The 15,345-nt window shown below is 43.4% G+C and overlaps 1 protein-coding gene across 3 annotated transcripts in view; it reads left to right on the top strand.

Moving 5' to 3' along the window:
- PLXNB1 (plexin B1) overlaps window positions 1-15,345 on the top strand; it is an 81,689-nt gene that overhangs the window by 21,705 nt on the left and 44,639 nt on the right. For 2 of the 3 annotated variants that reach the window (XM_075433194.1, XM_075433195.1), the window contains exon 2: window positions 1,367-1,428. The exons of the other annotated variant lie outside the window; for it this stretch is intronic. The gene's annotated coding sequence lies outside the window, so the exon portion shown is untranslated. The remainder of the gene's footprint in view (window positions 1-1,366; window positions 1,429-15,345) is intronic. 3 annotated transcript variants of the gene reach the window in all.

The following is a 15,345-nucleotide window of genomic DNA, read 5'->3' as shown; positions in this document are numbered from 1 at the left end:
AAGGTGTGCAGTCCCTGTACTCAACAACTTCTGAGTTCAAGGCAAGGTGAACTGGTGTGAGTGAATGGGACCCAGTAATAGCATAATGGAGAGATGTACTGTTGGCTTGGTGTGCAATTCCCCAGTTTAATTCCGCTGGGCTGTGCTTGCACTGTGCCAACCAGGTTATACCAAAAAGCATGGTAAATGTGTTGTTGGAGACTGGATTTTTGTTGGTGGATGGGATATATAGCGTTGCTCCTGTCCCAGATCCTCTTTGCAAGGCTGTGATCCTCCCAGCTGCTGTGCTGGCCTCAGCGGCAGGAGGATCTGAAGGCGAGGAGGTCTGGGAAGCAGTATTGCCCGTGTGGGGCAGAGGCTTTTCTTCGTGCAAAATCAAGGCAGTAGCCTGGGTCAGCACCTAGATACAGACATGAGTGATGAAACAACAGTGTCTGTGCAAATATTCTACCAACACCAAAGTATATAGATTCCTCCTGGTGGATCTTGCTGATTGTTAGATGCCAAAATCCTAATAAAGACTAGTGGGCAGCAGCCTCTGTTCTTCGATCTACTGTTAGTGGTCACTGAGCTCTGCTTTTGAGTGTACTGCAGCCCTTTCCTCTGCCCGTTTATTTGTCCAGCAAGGGGAAAGGTGGCTGGAGTGGGAGCCGGAGCCCTGTGCGAGACAGACCTGTGGTGGATGCACAAAGAAACTCTTGCCTGCTGTAGTGGTGACTTGGGACCCAGGTGCAGCGAATGCACCAGCAGGAGCTGGCTTTTCTGCCGTGCTCCTGCAGGGACAGGGGGTGTGTTCGCATTGTGCCTGTTCTGCTGTGCTCCTGTCAAGCCTCTGCTCATTATTCTTGCCTTGAGCTGTCTCAGGCCCGAAGGCAAAGTGCTACAGAAGGCTCTGTAGGCTTGCCCTTGAGAGACTGGGGTCCTTGGAGAGTGGCTGTTCAAGGGAAGCACTGCAGTGGGCTGAATTGAGGCTGTTTCAGGCTGCACAGCTCTGAGCTAATCTCCCAGAGGCAGAGACATTACTCACCAATCAGGAATGTGTCTGTATTTTTCCTAATGAGAACAAAACATTTTATCCCTGTTCATTAGCAGAGAGTTAGGGTGTACTGTTGCTATGCCAACAGACTCCTCTCCCCTGCAGACACACTGGGGGTGTCCTCCGTGCCATGGTTAGGAGGGTGAACGGGAAGGCTGGTTCTGGCAAGAAAAAGATCCCATTGTTTTCCCGGGGCTGCCTGGACTTTGTGCAGCTGGCCAGACCTTGCCTTCTCAGGGGGAAGGGAACCACAGCGGGAGTCAAGTGCAACAGAGATTTAATTTATTGGAAAAATAGTCTTTGCATTTCATGTTATGTTGTTTTTTGCAGCTTGAGGCACACTCTTCAGTAAGAGAAATGAAGGTGTCTCAACGTTCCCAAGAGTCCAGATGGTAAGCAGAATGCGCCGGGAGTCAGCACTGGGATGCCCATGGACTGCTGCAGCTCGCTGGGCACCTCCATGTTCCTGGTCGTCTCAGTTTCCATGGCCAGTGTAATGCTTGGGCAGCCTCTTGATTCTGCTGCATAACGAACCCACCAGACAAACTGTGTCACCTGTGGTTAGTTGGACAAGTGGGTTTACTGGGCGTGTGGTGCACTAGAAAGAGTGAGTGGCTGTATGTGAAAATGTGCGCTTGTTCCCTTTGCAAAGGGAACATTCCCTTTATGTAGGGAAACCCGATGAAGGGGGAGGGCATCTCTTCAATAGAAGCTTTGATCTGTAGAGTTCTGCTATAAGCAGATGTATTTCTCCAAAGGCTGGCTGCCTATTTGCTTGTCATTTTTGTCTTTGCCTTGGTCCTGCTGCCCAGCTGCACCCACCTTTCCTGAGGGACTGGGTGGGATCTGTGGGTTGCAGGGTCACCTAAGTCACACCACTGTACACCTTTTGCAAGAATCTTCTCAGCATCTCTGTTGCAATGTAAAAAATCACTTTTAAACTTTGAATTTTCTGTAGAGGGGAATGAGTTTAACCTACAGACAGAAACAAACAAAACAAGAAAACTACTGCCAAATCTGAAGACAGTCTCCTGGAGCAGGGGTGATGTTTATATCTGGCTGTCAGTCACCACGCATTCTGAGCTGCTTTGTGCTGGCTGAGCTCTGCGGTGTTGACAGCTAGAGACCCTTGAAGAAATGTCTCCTTGAAACTGATTTCTCCTTTCAGGCTGCTTCCTGTTAAATAGGATAGTTACAACTCCTATTTCAGTCTGCCTGGTGAAGCACTCTTTAAGTGAATGTGTGGAATTTGAATATGGGAATTTGAATATCAAATATAGGGTGGTATAGCAGAGATCCCAGACCAGATGAGCTACTGGAGATCTGCAGATCTGCATGAACTTCTGGTTGGTGAGTGAAACCCTGGCAGCTGGACAGTAGGTGCCGATTTAGATGAGTCACTGACTCTTCAGCTGGAGAGTTGAGTATCACATTAGAGCACTGGGAGTACAGGAGCCCTTCATCAGAAGGATGTCTGCTTGTTGGACTTGCAGCTATAGCAGCGGGAGGGCTCAGCAGAAGTAAAAACAATGAACAAAGGCAGACAGCAACCCCAGCTCAGACTTTTCCTTGTGTGCAGCCTGTGTGGTTTCAGTTTGGTTGTAGACCTGGATTGAGTCTTGCATGTAAAGAGCAAGCTTTCAGAAAACCTGTTTCAATCTGGAGTCTCCAAGAATAAATCCTGAGTACATATAACATATGGACAAAGATTGGCGAGTCTGGTTTCCTCAGCTTTGCATTGCTGTGGGTAGTTCAAGTAAAACCACTAAATCAAAGCTGTTTGAAATAGGGAATGAGTAGGTACTTGAGATGACTTGAATTCAGGCCAGTCTCTTCTGGATCCATGCTTTCAGGGTATATAAAAAATAAAAGACCATAAGGAGAACGAGGTCTATGTTGTATTCTTTGAAGTATCAAGCTGATTCTGTCCAGATTCTATTGAAAAAGTGCTCCAGCGGAAGTGCACCAGAGGACATGCATTTTTGTACCTTTAAGTGTGAAAGATCCCGGCTGAACAAACTAACTTCTGAAATATGAGTTACGGTTGTTAGCTGAGTTGTGCTCTGCTTCATTCTTGTGCAGCCAGAGTAGCAATTTGGTGTTACCTAGGAGAGTGTTACTTGTTCCCTCCTCTTCCCTCCCCTCCTTTTTAAGCAGTGTAGGGGCTGATTTTTCTGCCTGGTTTTCTGTGACCCGCGTCTTTTTTCCTTTAGAGTAAGAATAAAATACATAACTACTGTTCTGTGTGCAAGGCAAGAATTCTTCAGGAGAAACCTTTGCCTTTGGGGGGTCATAGGCATGTTGTTTGACCTTGTAATCATGAGATTCTTGTTTTGGCAGTTTCTGAGCTTCTCTTAGTGGAAAAATAGTGCAGACCTACACATATCCACAGTGAGGTAAAGAATGAAATTCCAAATCTGCTTCTAAGTTTTGCCTCTAAAAGCACCGCAGGAGAGGAGAGTTCTCCCCTTTGATCAGGACCAGTTATGTGCTTTTTGTGGGGTGACGTTCCTTGTAATGTTTAAAAAATGGTCCAAAGCCCTAAATTGTGAGGTAGATTTATATTTTTTTTAAAATGCTGTTAGCACTGAGTATTGTAACTATAGGTAATATATCTACCCTATCTGGAAATCTGTTGGGTTTTAATGGCCTCACTTCTTTTTCTTTAATTCCACTTACACTTCTGCATCTCTGCATCCTTTAAAAAAATGCTAATTTGACTCTCAGTAGTGAAACTGGTGAAGGACAGAGAAAAGCCAGATATTTCAGCCTGACAGGAAACTTTATGTTGCTTAGTGAGCTAAGCATGTATAAATAACAAAGTCCTATATCTGATAATTAAGACTGTAGGGAGCAATTGGGATCACTGTGTTTGTGGAAGAAATCGCTCATGATTTTGAGGGAGTTGTGATAAAACCAGTGTCCAAACCCAAATATTCTTATATGAGTCGGCAGGAGAACAAGGTCCAGTAAGGATATTGTTGTTTAGCATCAGGAAATCACTGAATACTGTACCCGTACTTGAGTAAAAAATTGATGGATTGAAATGGTCATAAAGAACATACGACAGAGTAAAGCTCTGACACACAACCTTTGTTGTGAGGGATATATCCTTCATTAGGGCAGGCTAAATCAAGTATAACATAATTTGTATTTTCAAAGTAGTAATGAGGAAAGAATTATTTTTTTAAATACACCCTATTCTGGAGGAAGAAGGTGTAGCTGGATGCTGTAGCTTGAAAGTAAACTTGCTTTTGAGCAAACTCAAGTTTAAGAATTTAGGCTGAATATTTTAACAGAGAACTACCTGACTAGCTATTCACTATGGCAGTTGGAAATCCCTGCTGTATTTAATAACCATCGTGCTAGTTTCACCAGCTCTTATGGAAGTTGAGTTTTCTACAGCTTTAGGAAAACCATTGCATCTAAGAAAGGTATCTTCAGTTATTAGAAATGGAACAGCAGCAACAGTGACCAGAGGTGAGGATTACCTTCCATACAAGGAGCAAGTGAATAAATTGGGACTATTACACCTGAAAAGCCATGAGTAATAGTTATCTTCAAATCCTGAATGTCATGGAAAGGTTAGATGGGGAGAAACTATTTTTTGCCTCTTCCATTACAAGTATGAATAGGTATTGAATGGAGCCAGCATGTAGTAAGCTTAAAAACAAATAATGACTTAGTCCTTGATGTGTGCAGTTAACCTGGGAAGCTTCTTGCCACAGGATGTTGTGAATGCCAAACATCTGTGTGGATTTGAGGACCCAGGGCAGCTCCATGGAAGAAGGAGCTATTGAAGGTTACTAAATGCATAGAAACCACCTCTATCCCAAGAAATCCCTGAGCTGCACATTGTTAAAGCCTGGGATAGTATTCAGGAAGGTAAAGTGCTACTATGTGCTTATTTCGTGCTTATGCTTCAGGCCATCACCAGAGCCAAACAACTGCAACCTGGTTTGTCGTCATGGAGTGGGTGGAGAAATACAAATAGAACTTGTGAAAACAGATTGGCACGGCCTGTGGTCCAGGTTGCTTCTGTGCTGCTTGTAACATACTGCATGCATCTCTTGCTAAAAGCATTTCCTGTGGGCTGTTGGAGTCTGCAGGCTGTTGACTTGAGTTTGAAGAGAGGTGGAGAGTATATTTCTGGAAACTGCGCAGCTAGGAAGGGTGGTGTGAAGACAAGTATTCTAAGCAGAGAAGCTGACTTTCTCCTTTTCTCTGTGGTATATACTGTTCGTGCTGCTCTGAGATGGTGTGTGTTCTACTGAGTTACAGAGACTGTCTTACTGCTGATAGCCTGAATCTTATTTGTGTTAATTTAGCCCTTCAAAAGAGTGTTTACTGCCTGGTAATGGACTGTAACTTAATTTGAGCTAAAATGGGTGATAAGCAGATGTATAAACAATAGAACCCCTGTTCCAAAACATTTTCAAACTAAAAATGTCATGGCCTATGTGAGGTTCATACCCTTCAGAAGTACTCATAACACTGGTCTTATTTTAGGTCCTGTCTAAACATTTAAAAATAACTCAGAAATAGGGCTCACTTCTAGATGCTTCACCCTTGAAGGCCTGGTTTTGCACTTGGTTTTAAATGCTTACCAAGATCTGCAGAGGGCACAGTAGAGAACAGCAGCCCTAGTTGTTCCCTTGAACTTTTCCTTTCTCTTTTAGAAGGAAGAAAACAATGTCCAGCTATCTGTCATTTTGTCCCTACAAGCATGGTCTCTGCTGTTAGGAAGTGTCCTTTTTTCCCTCCCTTTTGTTGATTAACTTCGCTGCTGTGGTCCCTGGGGAACAGCTATGGAAGGCTGACCGGTAGCAGAACTAAGATGACATATTCTTGGAGTCTTATGACTGAAAAGAACTGAGTTGATGTATTTTGGGAAACTGTAGTCCCTTTGCAAGGATATAGAAACTGACTTGTCTGCATCTCATATTCTGCACTGAAAGTCAATCCGTGGGCTGGCTGTTGGGTGCTCAGATGGCAGCTATGAGGAGTACAGACAGGCCTGGGGCTGAGGCAAGAGGCCAGGTGGAGTACACACAGGATTAGGACAAGGATTGCGTTGGGAAGATTGGGACTAGGAGGAGTGGGCTTAAGTTCCTGTTGGTTGTTCCCCTATCAACTTGACATGTTGCACCTTTAGTTAGCTGTCTGCAGGAAGATGTCTCTATCCCAAACCAGAAGTCTTATCATTATTGAGTTGCAGTGGCTCACTTGTTACTCTGTTTAGAGAGCATCCTTCCTGTTTCATTCTCAGTTAGTGTTTTCATCAGTAGTTTTGTTCCAGCAATGATTCTCTCTCAATCTGTTCCTGTGAGTGCTGGACCTATCTGCCATTCTCCAGACAGTCTGTCCAGATCTGATTTAGTTTGAACCCATCCTTAGCCTATATGACCTCTTCTATTCCTAGCTGATTCATGATTTCAACTGGTTTATTTCCCACTAAGTCCTGAGAAGGTTTAGTTTAAAACATTTTTATGATGCTGGACTTGTCAGCCCCGCTGTGGCCTCCTGGGTTGACATTAGGTGCCCAATTGTTCAGTTTGGTCCACGTATATGTCTGAAGAGTAGTGTCTGAGCCATGTTTCTGTAGGGTTTTGATTAGTTACCTATGTTGTGGCAGAGTTGAACAGTTTCGTTTTCCAGAGGAAGGCGCAGTCCCTGCCATGTGGAGTATATAGCTTAAAATGACAGAGGAAGGGTGCCTGGAGCTGGGACAGTCTGCAAACAGAACAGTGCTGACCACAGGCTACGGTTTATCCTTTCAGCGTAGACGTACATACTTTTCCTTGTTCCCCTTACCAGCCTTGCTGCTCTGTCTAGCTGTTCCTTACAGCAGAAGAGCAGCCACTCAGATGCAAAACTCTCAGTGCTATTCCTAACAAACTACTGTACATTTGGCTTTCCTGTCTTCTGGGCTCTTTTGCCCAGGGGTGACCCTGGCAAGGTAGCACTGTCTTGAAATGCTGACAGTCAGCCAGTTATACTGGCTGCAGTTCCAGCTCATAGCAGTTTGCATTTCAGACTAGCACTGCAGTTTATGCAGCAGACCTGTTAGTGCATCTCTGTGGCCCTAGGGTGAAGGTCTGGGCTTCCCTGAAAGGCAAAGGGAAGAGCCAGTCTGTCCTGCCCAGCCAGTGGCTGTCAGACTGCGAAGGTGGAAGGGTAGCAAACCAGATGCAGAACAGTCTCAACCGAAAAGCCCTTAAAATTCATGGCTGCCATGAACAGGTAGCCACTTCTGAACCATGGTGCCTTTAGGACAGCTTTCTCAGCCCTGGACAGGACCAGGAGCTTAAATATTTTGCCAGAAAAGGTTAGTATCTGCTCAAACTGCATGTATGGACAAGAACAGAAGCTCATGTTGCAAAGCCACTTGATGGTGCTAAATTTTCGTCAGGTAAATTTTGTCTCATAATAAAAGTCCTTGTTCTGGGTAAGATGTGACTAGATGTCTGCTTGTTAACAAGGTCACTGGAGAACTCTTGCTCCAGATGGTTTATTTCTCCAAATACCAAATCTTTCAGTGTCCTAGCTTCTGCTTCCTTTGCTGCTTAATTTTAATGTTGGTCATTTTCACTCCTCCAAATTGTGGACCCACAGTGGTATGAATGCAGAGCACTGGCTGATCGACCATGCACTGCAGTAGTTGTCCCACTTCTATCTGCAGTCTGGTGCTCTGAATTTTGTTCTGGAAACAAGAATTTTCAAGTGTGGGCAATGTCTGGGGTGGAGGGCTGTGGTTGTAGGGTGGAAGGGTACACTGCATCGCTGCTGCCAGCCTGTGGCTCCTCCACCACGTGCAGTGCACCCTGAGAGCCCTTCATGGGTGGCTCCTGTGCCACCACTCTATCTTGGACTGTGTTTGGAAGCACTGGGTGGCAAAGATCCCAGCCTGTGTGGGAAGGTCATTGCTCACGGCTATTGGGACTAGTGCAAAGTTGATCCTGGCTCTCAAGTCTGCACCCAGCCTGTTCAGACTTCTGCAGTAGTGCAGTGGGAGCTGTTGTGATTTATACCTGTTCTGAGCAACTCGGGAAGGTCCCCAGGCTTTTTGAATGACCTGGCGTGCTGCTATCTGTTCTTGGCCTTATGAAAGCTTTGGTATTGGCTTGCAGAGGTGAGAGAATGTCTGGCCACCTCAACCTGGATCCTTATCTGGCAGACCTGTGTAACCTAATTACCAGAATATTGAGCCTAATAGTTTGTAGCTGACTACTGATAGCCTTCCAGGCTGAGGTACTAATTTATGGAAGATGAATTAATCAAAGCTTCATTTCTGATAATGCTTTAAAATGAGTTGAGTAATAGAAGATAAAATATACCCCAACTTGGTTTGAAGCCAAACCACAAGCAGATTGTGTTAACGATGCGGAATTCTGTTGATTTTGCTGTCTCTTCTGGGTGGGAGGGGATAGATGCTACTCCTGTGGTTGCATTTCATTAAAATTATTTGCATGTTACTGCCTGTATTCATGGCTGTAGCCAGAACTGCTGACATTGTTGGAGTGATGGGGGAAGAAGGTCAAACTACTGCCAGGCTGTATAGTTCTCCAGAACATTACTGAGGAGGGCAGAAAGGTGATTTTTATTTGAAATGAAGGAAAACTCCAAGGAGAAGAATCCTTTCCTGTCCACCCAGGGGTGTATTAGCTCTTTGTAGAGCTATGGTACTGAAATTGAAGACTTCTCGGGTGTCGAGGAAATGCTGTTCTTTGACACGCCAGAGCACCCTGCGTGCTCAGCGTCTGCAGAGCGAAAAGATTTGTTCAAAGCAGGCTCCAGTGTTTCACAGTTGTGATTTGCATCTTGACGACTGGATGGTGGAGCTCAGGATGTGGTCCTTGTGCGTCTGCTTGTGGTCTGTAGCACTGCTAGCATGAACTCCTTTTGTGGCAGGTCTCTGTTCTCCCACTATGCAATCCATGCAGGGCTGATGCTGGCGTGGAGACCACAGTTTCCCCTTGGGATGCAAGTGTAGGACGGGCTTCCTTTCACAGGAGTTTCATAGGACATTTGAAGCTCCTTTCCTCTCTTGCTAGGTTACTCCAAGGCCAGGCTATGTGCAAAAGGACTTTCCTTGGGAGCGTGGCCTTTGCCTCTGGGGCATGAGAGCTTGGTTAGGGGTCATGGTGCCGTCCTCTGGGAAGCATGTGCTGGTTGCAGGGGGTCTCCTCCCTCCCCTCTCGAGGGCACCCTGTCAAGGAAAACAGGGCAGAAGTGATTACATGGAGAAGATCGTGTGCTGTCCTGGCTGCTTCTGGAGGCAATGGTTGGGCATTTCTGCTTTGCAGAAATCAGCACAGAATAGCTAAGGCAGCTAGTGCAAGGCACGACTCTGGCTGTCGTAGCTTCTGGAGCCAAAGCTGAGAACATGAGGATTCTGGCTGAGGCTGGGGAGAGGTGCCCCTAATGACAGGGAGGGCAGTGCGGTTGGGAAGGCGTGCCTTGTTTGAGGTGGAGGCTGGTAAAATATGAATCATGTCTGTTTGAAGTAGTGATGAAATCCTAGATGAAGATTTTCTGTAATACCTGGCCAAATAGTCTGGTGTGCTTCAGTTTTCCTTTCTCCCTGGTTAGAACGGACAGTCCTGACCTACTTATAGCAATAGCAGTTCTGTTGAATGCTATCCAGTGATTAGCTGTGCATAGGCAAACACGTTATCTATTTTATTCAGGCTTCTGAGTGAGAAATTTCCATCGAACATTTAGCAAACAGGGAAGAGCTGTTCCTGGAAGACAGACTGCTGGCGTGTTAAACCCAATTCTGCCTCTCCTGTGCACCATGGCCTTGGCCTTTGCTTCGGTTTCTCAGTCTGCTGAGAGTGATTCTTCCTTTCTTCGCTGCTGTGTTGTGCATTAACTTTGTGCTAGGCTGTCAGGATTCAGATAGATGGTATCTAAATGTTAATACGATATATAATGCCTCTAGAAATAGTCAATGAGGTTAGGTTTCCGGCTTCCTAAATATGCAATTAGGCAAGGCTAAAGTTACATACTTAGTATTTAAAAATAAATAAAATCTATAAATGTACCATGAAGAAGTTTAAATAGAGCTGTCATCCTGGGGCAAACTGCAAAGCTCTGTGTAGCTCAGTATCCTGTCTTTGACAAGAGCCAGAAGCAGACACTTAATGAGGACTATATAATGTGACGGGTTTGTTGTGGGTGGGTTTTTTTTTTTTTCTTCCCTCCCTTACTTGACTCCCAGCTTATGACCATCATCAGTTTAGGGCCCTCCTTGGCCAGGAGTTGTATCTAATCATCTGATCTCGACTACATTTATTCTCCATTAATTTATATAATCCCTCTTCTAACTTGTTTATGTTTCTAGTCTCTATGACATCCTACAGCAGTGAACTCTACAATTTAATTATGCATTTTCAATGTTATTTAAAATATTCTACATCCAGTGACAAGGTCCTTGAACTGGCTTAGAAATGTTGTCTGTGCCTTCGTGGGTGCTCTCTTATTTCTTCATTGTAAGACATGGTAGTCGATTATTCCATGTTTTTCACCTCGGCCCTATGTCATGTTTCAGATCTCTTAAATTTTCCGTATCTTCCCCCAGTTGTTTCTTTGCCTGTCCAAAGTCCTACTCTGCTCAGTCTCTCCTTATAGGGAAGCTGCTCCATGCTTTTGATCATCTTTGTTGTCCTTTTTGTCATTCTGTTTCCTCTTGCAGATGTGGGAGTTGGCACTGCCTGCGGCATTCAGCAACATAATGGTGATGCGTGTTTTCTTTTCTAATCACTCCAAAGGTTGTATTTGCCTTTTTGCTTGATACTAAGTACTGAACTGACCTACCAAGTTTCCAGAGTTTTCCCAAGTGGTGACAGCTAATTTGGATCCTGTTGCTTTTGTGTAATTAGAATATCTTGTGTTGGTTTTGATATTGACATCTAAGATATTGCGTAGTTACTTCGGAGTGCATGAGTTCTATTACTTTTTGAAGGCTTTTCTGAATTTGATTGTGATAAGTATTTTGTTTTATTAATAAACTTTGCTACTTCTGGACATATTCCTCTTCAAAGATCTTATGTGAACATGTTGGACAGCACAGGTTGCAGAATGAATTTGTGGCAGGTCTCACTGATAACCTTTCTCTGACGGGAAACTCTTCCACTTTTGGTTTCCTTTCTTTTAACTACTTATTACATCATGATAAGGACTGTAAATCTAATTCCACAGTAGCTTAACTTTTTTTTCCAATAGCCTTAGTTGACAGTTCTTTTAAAATCAGTTTAGTTCATATTAAACAGATTAAAACTGGCTCTTGGACTCGGTTAACTGCAAACGGGAAATCTGCTCTTGGGATTTCCTGGGTACTGCAAGGATTTCTCTCTGCTCCAATATTAGTCTGTATTTTGATCAGCAATTGGATTCTTGAACTTCTGCAAGCAGATTTATTTCTACAGGGGATGATAGGCTCAGATTTATGTAGATTTGTGTAGAAACAGTGGGTTTGCTCACCAGGGTGAATTGAATGGGTAACTTTTGTGAGCTCCACTTTGCCAACAGGGTTCTACTACAGCTGGATTAAACCTATCTAGGCTCTCTGGATGTACTCTACACATTAAAGGCCAGAGAACAGGATTTTTTTTTTTCTGAACTAGTTTCCTGGAAGAATATTTGAGTCTCTGATGGTATTCAACTGGATACAGATTTGGCATGTGATGTGGCAGCTAGAAAAGCAAGAAGTTCTTGGGCAGGTAGATGGAGGAGTGGGGGGTCGAACTGGAGAAAGTAACATTTGCTCTGTGTGCAGCATTAGAATGCCAAGGGATAGTGTATCTGGGTCAGATGCTGTGAAAAGGGGATGCTTATCCAGGTCAGGTACACAGGGAAAAAAAGCGCTGAAAGGGCTACAAGAAAAATTAATTCTTTCTGGCTGAAGAAGTTCAGACCACCTAATATATCCATCCGAAGGGTTACACGTGGCTGCAGTCTGTGATTCAGGAATGCCCAAAACTGCCAGGATGTAGAAGGGAAGGATTGCCTTGTGCTTGTCTGCCCTTATACTACTACTTAGGCATCTATTATTGTCTATTGCTGCAGCCAGCATTTCTGTGTAGGTGGACTTCTGAGTTAGAATAGCTGTCGTTATCTTCGTGCCCAAGGAGGATTAGGAAGAAGGATTAGTTTTCAAACTGTTCATGCAAAAAGCAGCTAGAAGCTTCTTTGACTTGGGACATCCTGTGACAAGCAAGGTTAGACAAAATGACAAGGCATTTTACTTGGGGGGGAATAACCCTCAGGGATCAACTCGCTGGGTTAAGGTGGTAGTTTCTGTAATTGAGGAGCCCTAAGAAAAAACTCTGCTTTCACTGCAAGACTTTAGTCAGGAGCTCGTGGGCTAGAAGAAGAGATTGCTTAGCGGCGTTCTCTGGTTTGATTACGCAGAAAATTGGAGCAGATCCTAAAGGACTCTAATCTTCACATGTGTAACACTGACAGAAAGTTATCCTTTGGTTGTGTTAAGATGTTGAGAAACTAATATCTGACTGGATTTCCCTCTTTAGAACTGTATATACAACATGATACCTGAGTTTCACGTTTTGTTAGTGTTTGAGAGGATGGCAAAGTGAAAAGTCAACCCTCAACTTACCATGGCAGAATATCTGTGAAGAAAGCTTGTTTTAACTGCAAGCAGCTTGTGGTTGCTTTATATTCCTTGTAAATGTTTGTGTAGTTTGCCTTGATTTATAAAAAGTTCACTATTTAACATTTTATTAATCATTAACTCTTCATTAACCATTTGTACTGGAAGCTTGAACTAGTGTTTATAATGCATTTTCATGTGTGCAGGAGAAAAGATCGGTAGTGCTAGAGCTGTTTAGGAGAAGTACTTGTCCGCTACAATCAGTTAATTCCAGTATGGCTAAAATCAATATTTAGGTAGGCCCAGGAGTGTAGAACACTTTCTACAGTTTTTCCAAAGAACCCTAAGAATGCACAGGCAGCAATAAAATGGCAGTGGTATCACAAAGTTGCCAAACTCTTTTGTGCAATGTTGTTTAACTTCAACCCCATTCAGAAAAAGCACATTGTAATGGTCAGCAGTAATTATCAAGGGTTTAGAAAATGTAATTTTTCGAAGTGTTTGTCTAATAATGCTGTTAATTCTGTAGCCTGAAACTACATGTTTTCTGCCACCTTCTCTTGCTGTTTCAGATTTGATATTTTGTCTTTAGAAGGTTTCTTTTAAGTTATTTTGACCTCAGCTTTGGTGTTACTCACATCTGGTATAACAGAGCTGCCTTGTCTGTGCCAGTCCTGCTCTGACAGGATGGCCTGGACTTGGGATTCTCCTTGGGGTCAATTTTATTTGGAAAACAGAGGTTTGTGTTCATGTCTGCCAGAGCTGCTTGCTGCAAGTGTTCTTAAACAGCAGAGCAGGGAACTGGCCTGGTAGTAGTAAATAAGACTCCAAAAAGATTTATTTATTTAATGAGAATGTCATCTTTCACAGCAGAAAACAGCAAGTCTCTGTTGAGCATATGAAACTTGGAAGGGGGACTGTAATCAGGGCTTTTGTGCAGAAAACACAGCAGTGGCCCTCTTCCTACTGCTGGGTGATTTGAACGTGCTGGAGCACAAGGGTCGTCGTGCAGCTGGAAGAATTATGCTTTTATTTTTTAAATCTTTTAATGCTCTAGCTGTTGGTTAGCTCTGCAAATGATAGAGTGGAAATTCTAGGTGCTAATTTCAGGGACTTACTTTTTTCCAAGGATAATTCTGCTGGGATTGATATTGAGTATGAAATCTAGCCGGGAAGTTGGAACATTATCTGACCCCTCTGTGTTTGGGGGATAGGATGTGGTATTAGGGAAATAATCTGTGAGGACTGAAATAATCTTGATGTCTTGATACACTGTTAAAATGGGTCTGAATGAGTTCTGTGTTTATTTCTTTAATAAATGACTAAAGTCTCTGAGAGGGATACGTGAGGTCAGAGAGGTAAAAATAGTGCTACAGAAAACACGGCCTTATTTCAGATTCCCAGTAACAAAATAGTGCCCTTGCTTCCACATTGTTGGTTGTTGTTTTGTGGATGTGATATAAATATTCTGTGGCAGAACTGACTAATCCTCTAGCCCTTCTGTTGTGATCCAGATTAAATAAATGAAATTCAGAAGTATCATTTGGATATTAATATTTTACAGTGTGTTAGAGGCAGTGTTCAGAGTATTGTCTGGAACATTTTCCTATTTAGTGGGAATTCATAAAAAGAAATTGAATATTTAAAACAAATTTTTAAGGCTTGGAAATTGCCTTCAGAATTAATTAAAGGCTACACACTTCTAGTGCAATCTGTCTGTAACAGCTGTGTTATGTACTAGCAGTGAGCACAGGAAGCAGAATGGTTCAGTAAATCCATGAAGAGCTCAAAAGAGTAGCCTGTCATGAAACCATCAGATTTAAATGTAGGTTATCCTCCTCCTTCCTGTCCTCCCAGAGAGGCTGTGATGGGCTTCACTGAAGAGCAAGAAATAAAAAAGGCAGTTTGAGAAACAACTTGGAAATTTTAATCCATAGACACTGCTGGCTTTTTAGTTTAGTTCTCATGTAGAATGGGAATGCTTCTAACAGCTGATAGCCAGACTCATGCTCATTTCTAGTGTATGTTTGCTCACCTAGCAATAAATGCAACTTCATTTACTAATGGCTCTTCAGCAAAGAGCAACAAAGAGCACTATATTCAGTGTTTATCCATTGCTCAGAGTGATTAGAACCAGCTTGCAGAACATGCTGTACTACCCTTTTTTTTTGGGGGGGGGGGGGGTCTTCTCAGCTGCCCTCTGTTTTCCCAGAGTTGTTAGGACTAGATAGTAACTTCTTACCTGGAACACCTTTGAGGACTAGCTCTTAAAGTGACTTCTAGGGGGATATTGGTGAGTGAAAGAACAACAGCTTCAGGTCAGAGATTTGACTGTAGCAGGACCTGCTTTTGCTTGTGGTCTGCTGGAATAAAGAGTTAGTTGCTTTTCCATCTCTTTTCCAGTACAGGTGCTCCAAAAGGTAAAATGCTTTCAATGAAACATTAGGGGTAGATTCAACTACAGAGCAGAAAGCTTGTAAAAAGATCTGTGTTGCTAGAATGGTGTCTAGCACTGGGTTTTGAGTTCAACCACTGGTGATACATATAAGTGCGAGTTCTGCCCCAGCAGTTGTCAGTGGTGGTATATGGTGGATAGAGCAGAGTCTTGCAGCTTGTAGGCATGACCTCTAGCCAGAAAGCCAGTATTTCAGAATTCATGAATTCCAAAGACTGCCAATTTTATTGTATATGTACT

The sequence above is a fragment of the Opisthocomus hoazin genome, chromosome 11 (assembly GCF_030867145.1).
Source record: "Opisthocomus hoazin isolate bOpiHoa1 chromosome 11, bOpiHoa1.hap1, whole genome shotgun sequence".
Taxonomy (NCBI): domain Eukaryota; kingdom Metazoa; phylum Chordata; class Aves; order Opisthocomiformes; family Opisthocomidae; genus Opisthocomus; species Opisthocomus hoazin.
The sequence above is the reverse complement of the archived record's forward strand: the minus strand, read 5'-3'. Positions and strand labels throughout refer to the sequence as shown.